Genomic DNA, 6,000 nt, shown 5'->3' with positions numbered 1-6,000 from the left:
TCTCTTCAAGAAAATTAGAGATACCAAGGGAACATTTCATGCAAAGATGAGCTCGATAAAGGATAGAAATGGTAGGGACCTAACAGAAGCAGAAGATATTAAGAAGAGGTGGCAAGAATACACAGAAGAACTGTGCAAAAAGATCTTCATGACCCAGATAATCATGATGGTGTGATCACTTACCTAGAGCCAGACATCCTGGAATGTGAAGTCGAGAGGGCCTTAGGACATGAACAAAGCTAGTGGAGGTGATGGAATTCCAGCTGAGCTATTTCAAATCCTGAAAGATGACACTGTGAAAGTGCTGCACTCAATATGCCAGCAATATAGAAAACTCAGCAGTGGCCGCAGGACTGGAAAAGATCAGTTTTCATTCCAATCCCAAACAAAGGCAATGCCAAAGAATGCTCAAACTACCGCACAATTGTACTCAGCTCACATGCTAGTAAAGTAATGCTTAAAATGAAAGAGGAGAGTGAAAAAGTTGGCTTAAAGCTCAACATTCAGAAAACTAAGTCATGGCATCCAGTCCCATCACTTCATGGCAAATAGATGTGGAAATGGTACAAACAGTGGCAGACTTTCTTTTTCTGGGCTCCAAAATCACTGCAGATGGTGATCGCAGCAATGAAATTGAAAGATGCTTACTCCTTGGAAGGAAAGTTATGACCAACCTAGAGAGCATATTAAAAAGCAGAGACGTTACTTTGTCAACAAAGGTCCATCTAGTCAAGGCTATGGTTTTTCCAGTAGTCAGGTATGAATGTGAGAGTTGGACTATGAAGAAAGCTGAGCGCCTAAGAATTGATGCTTTTAAACTGTGATGTTGGAGAAGACTCTTGAGAGTCTCTTGGACTGCAAGAAGATCCAACCAGTCCATCCTAAAGAAGATCAGTCCTGGGTGTTCATTGGAAGGACTGATGTTGAAGCTGAAACTCCAATACTTTGGCTACCTGATGCGAAGACCTGACTCCTTTGAAAAGACCCTGATGCTAGGAAAGATTGAGGGCAGGAGGAGAAGGGGATGACAGAGGATGAGATGGTTGGATGGCATCATTGACTTGATGGACATGGGTTTGGGTGGACTCCCGGAGTTGATGATGGACAGGGAGGCCTGGTGTGCTGTGAAGAGAAGCAAAGAGTCAAACAGAAGTGAAGGGGTTGCAAAGAGTCAGACACGACTGAGCGACTGAACTGAACTGAACTGAACTGAAGAAATCTTTTGCTAGATAGAGATTTTTTGACACAATAACGTTTGTTGTGATGAAATTTGACCTATATTGTATTTCTTTACATCTGTTGCTAATTTTCCGTAGGGCTGTGGTTCTCAATTTTTTTAGATGGAGAAATCCTTTGTTAGAACAAAATCTAGCAGAAGCATACAAATAAAGCAGATAAAATTGATGTGACTCTAGGTGAAGGATTATGAGTATAAATAACCTACAAACCTCACAAGCTCATCCAGTTTCCCATCACCACCTTCTATTTTAAGGCACACATAACATGTTTGGGCCATGGTTTAAGATGTTGTCAATGATTTGTTTTTAGTAAGATTTAAAGCTATCTAGTCAAGAATAAGTAAAAGACCTGGAAAATATTCTCTTCCAGCAGATCTATGAAATGACCACTTAAATCTTTCAATTTGTACATCAGTTAGGAATCAAGAAACAGTAGCAATTGGTGTTTTTAAATATTGTCTTGGCTTGAAAAACAGAAGTTAATCAACTGCTGAGGTTTTGCTGTTGTAAAATCTTATTATGGCAAGGAAATATAGTCCTTCACTGCGCTATTAAAATCCACACACATTCATTCTAACGGGAGAGAAATTACTATGTTTATCACTCATTGAAGAAGCAGTTTTTTAGAAAATGGATGGTTTTGTTGTTGCTTTATGCTTTACTTATCACATCTATAACTAAATGTTGTGGAATTCATCAAAAAAATCTCAAGTTCTTTCATTAACAAGAAACATTTTTAAGAAAAAATGCACTTATTTGGAAACAAGATCATCAGAGAAACTGCCATTTTTTATTATTGTGAAACAGATGCCATGTGATTTTTTTTTTTAAGAAAGAAAGAAAGAATATGGGCACAGGAAGCTTTAGGAGTCAATCTGGCTTTTTGTTAAAACCGAAGAAGGGCCTACCAAGGAAAGAATAAAGTTATTGTTTAAAAAGCTGTTTTATATTCAAGACAATTATTAAATTTATTTTTGTATTTGCTGTTGTTTAGTCACTCAGCCATGTCTAACCCTTAGAGACCCCGTGGACTGCAGCATGCCAGGCTCCTCTGCATGGGGTTTTCCAGGTGAGAGAACTGGAGTGGACTGCTGTTTCCTCCTGCAGGTCATCTTCCAAACCCAAGAATCAGACTCATGTCTTCAGTTTTGCAGGAGGATGCCTTATCACTGAGACACCAGGATATGCCTGCATTTACATTATTGTCCAAATTAGTGGTGCTTAGAAGGAGCAGTTTTGCCTTCTCAGAGGTGTTTTAGATATGTGTAGCAGTGGGTTTGGATTGTGAAAATATTTGGCATGTGCTTCTGGCCGCAATCAGATGGGAGTCAGGGATGTGGCATGCTCTACAATATGCTGGAGAGTGTCCTACAGAAAATGCCATTGGCCATGACCTGCAGGACTTCTGGGCATTTTACTAGACACCTCCTCTGTTACACATATTAGTGTAAGTACAAAACATTTTTTGCATGGTTTTAACAAATACTGACACTAAAATTAGTGAGAGATTCTATTTTATTATAGTTTCAAGTTTATCAAGATTTGATCATCATTTCAGAAAGTCATATGTTTGGCAGCAAAATCACTTATGGTACCTGCACCACCAGCAGCTCTCCATAGGTAGGATACTTAGCGGTGATTCAGTGAGTAAGTCCAAACACCTTCCAGTGTCCTTGTCTCTGAGTTTTACAAACTGAATTATAGATAATTTTCTTATAAACTATTATGCTTTTATTTCTCCTTTATGTTTAGTCAGGGATGCAGATAATTCATATGGATTTCATTTCCAGATAGTAAAAGTGGTTATAAGAAGTAGATGTTGGTTCTGATAAAATTGCAGACTATTAGCCCAGGGCTTCTCAACCCTGGCAGCATGGATATTTTGGGTCGGATTATTGTTTGTTGTGAGGATCTGTCCTGTGTTTTGTAGGATCCTTAGCAGCATCCTTGGCTTCCGCTTACTGGATGCTAGAAATATTCCCCTGATATATACCCAAATATAACAACCAAAAATTTCTCAAGACAGTGCCAGATATGCCCTGGGGGACAAAAACCACCCCTAGTTGTGAACCATTGCATTAGTGTAAGTTATAAGAGTTTAAGAATTGTCAGATGCACTGCTTTTTCTGGCTCACCATTACTTATTTTTATTGAATTTTTCCCCAACTGCTTAGAGATTTTTAAATTTATTGTTTTTTAAATTGGAATATGATTCATTTACAATGTTGTTTTAGTTCCTGATGTACAGCAATGTGATTCATAAATATATAAAATATGTATCCTTTTTCAGATTCCTTTCCATTATAATTTATTATGGTGGTGGTGGTTTAGTTGCTAAGTTGTGTCCAACACTTGCAACCCCATGGACTGTAGCCAGATCCTCTGTCAATGGGATTTTCCAGGCAAGAATACTGGAGTGGTTTGCCATTTCCTTCTCCAAGGGATCTTCCCTACCCAGGAATTGAACCCAGGTCTCCTGCACTGCAGGCAGATTCTTTACCACTGAGCTACCAGGGATATTGAATATAGTTCCTGTGCTATGCAGTAGGACCTTGTTGCTTATCTGTTTCATATAGTTCGTTTCTACTAATCCAAAACTCAATTTATCTCACCCTCTCTTCTTTCTCTCCTTTGGCAGCCATAAGTTTATTTCTTTATGTCTATGAGTCTGTTTCTATTTTGTGAGCTGGTTAGATAGCATCACCAACTCAATGGACATGAGTGTGATCAAACTCCAGGAGACAGTGAAGTACAGGGAAGCCTGGCATGCTGCAGTCCATGGGGTCACAAAGAGTTGGACACACCTTAGGGACTGAACAACAATTAATAAATAAGCTCATTTGTATCATGTTATATATTCCACATATATATGATATTACATGATATTTGTCTTTGTGTGACTTACTTCACTTAGTACGATAATCTCTAGGTCCATCCATGATGCTGTCCAGGGCACTATTTCATGCTTAAAATGGCTGAGTAGTATTCCATTATATACATATATGCTACATCTTTATTCATTCCTCTATAGATGGACACATCAGTTGCTTCCATGTTCCCTACTGTGAATAGAGCTGCAGTGAACTGGGGGGCACGTACTATTACTTATTGATGAACATCTTCCCTGTGTCCTTTAAAACTGCTGTTTCTAGTTCTTTGGTGCGGACCTTGTCCCAGTTTCCTCCAGTAGTTTGTCATGACTGTGCTAGCTATTGCTTCTTCTTCTTTTTTTAAAAAAATATAAATTTATCGCTTCTTTCCATACATTTGGATTTTTGTTTCTGTTTTAGGAGGAAGGAAACTGAACTTGGAAAGGCTGAGTTTTATCCCAGTTTTGCCATGGTTTATATATGTGACCTTGGGCAAATCATTTCACTACTCTGTGTCTCAACTTCATCTGTGAAATGAAGAATTGGGCTAGAAAATCGGAGGTTCCTTCATCTCTCAAAGTCTTTGATTAATTTTTCTCTGACTGATCTCTTAAAAAAAACCTGTTTAACTGTTGGCAGTTCTACATGTGATTTGGCAGAAGACATCCCAAACATGCCGAGAAAGTATGAGTTTAAAAACAGTGATATTCATGAAAAATATTATCACTCAGAGAATTTTAAAATAGTCCAACAGAAGTTAGCAAAACAAATTAATGCAGCTTAAAAAATCTAAATTAAAAATAATCTTCTTTTTAAAGAACCTTGCTCTGAAATAGAACAAAAAGACACATTAAAATATTAACAAACTTACACACTTGGACCTCCTGAGGGAGCAAGAAAGAGTCAGTAATTTGGCCCATGATCTGGACTGATGAGGACAAAAATCTTTGAGTCTTTTGAAGACTCAAAATGACGTTGGTATCTATATTGATGACTCTTCCTCTAAAAGGCCAAGCTGTATGGATGATCAATGGAAAAGTCATCAGGTCATGTACTGTTTCTCTCAAATGACTAAATACCTGGATATTTGGAGATAGAGGGAACAATTAATTGGCTGAATTTTCACCTTTTTTTTCCAGTGTCATGGACAAAAGAAAGATGGAATTCACTTTATTGTGTTGGTAACAAGCACCTCTACATCTGAGTTCTCAATTATGGATATTCCCGATTTTTCCTCTCATTATGTGAAAAGGCTGTAACAGCATTCTATTGGCCAACAGTGATGATAGCTCAGAATTAAAGGCCAAATTGAAAAGGCATTGCAATCTCATTGAAGGGGAAGGAAACTTACTAAACATCCAGTATTTGTCAGGTGTATATTACTTCCAATTCTCAGAATGGCTTATGACATAAGCATTGTGATTCCTATTTAGGGATGAAGAAGCCAAGTCTTTAAGATGACCTGTCCAAGATCAGCTAATTACAAAAGGGAGCATGAATCCTTCTGATTCAAATATCCCCACTCTTTCCACTGAGCTCCTAAGGTATCCTTATGTTAGCTGAAGGTGGTTACCAGGGTTAGCATTGCTGTTTTTCCCAAATGCCACCTCTGGCCGAGGCATAGTTAGAAACTCTAAAGTTTGTGTAGCTTGTGTTGCATTCTCCTCTCCCTTCTCCTTCCTTTTCCTACACCCTTCCAGGTCTGACTCTGCTCCAGACATCAGTATCCCAAGGCTGCACACTAAATGCCCATGGGCTTCAACAGCACCGCCCTTAGTCAGAGCAATCATCTGAGCATTCCCTAAGCATCCTCCCCTTGTTGAATCTTACCACTTCCAATCCCATGTCCTTGGACTTTGCTCTCTGCCAGATGGTGTTATGAGGCTGTGGCT

Source organism: Ovis aries, chromosome 3 (assembly GCF_016772045.2).
Source record: "Ovis aries strain OAR_USU_Benz2616 breed Rambouillet chromosome 3, ARS-UI_Ramb_v3.0, whole genome shotgun sequence".
NCBI classification, from domain to species: Eukaryota; Metazoa; Chordata; class Mammalia; order Artiodactyla; family Bovidae; genus Ovis; species Ovis aries.
This window is presented reverse-complemented; position numbering follows the sequence as displayed.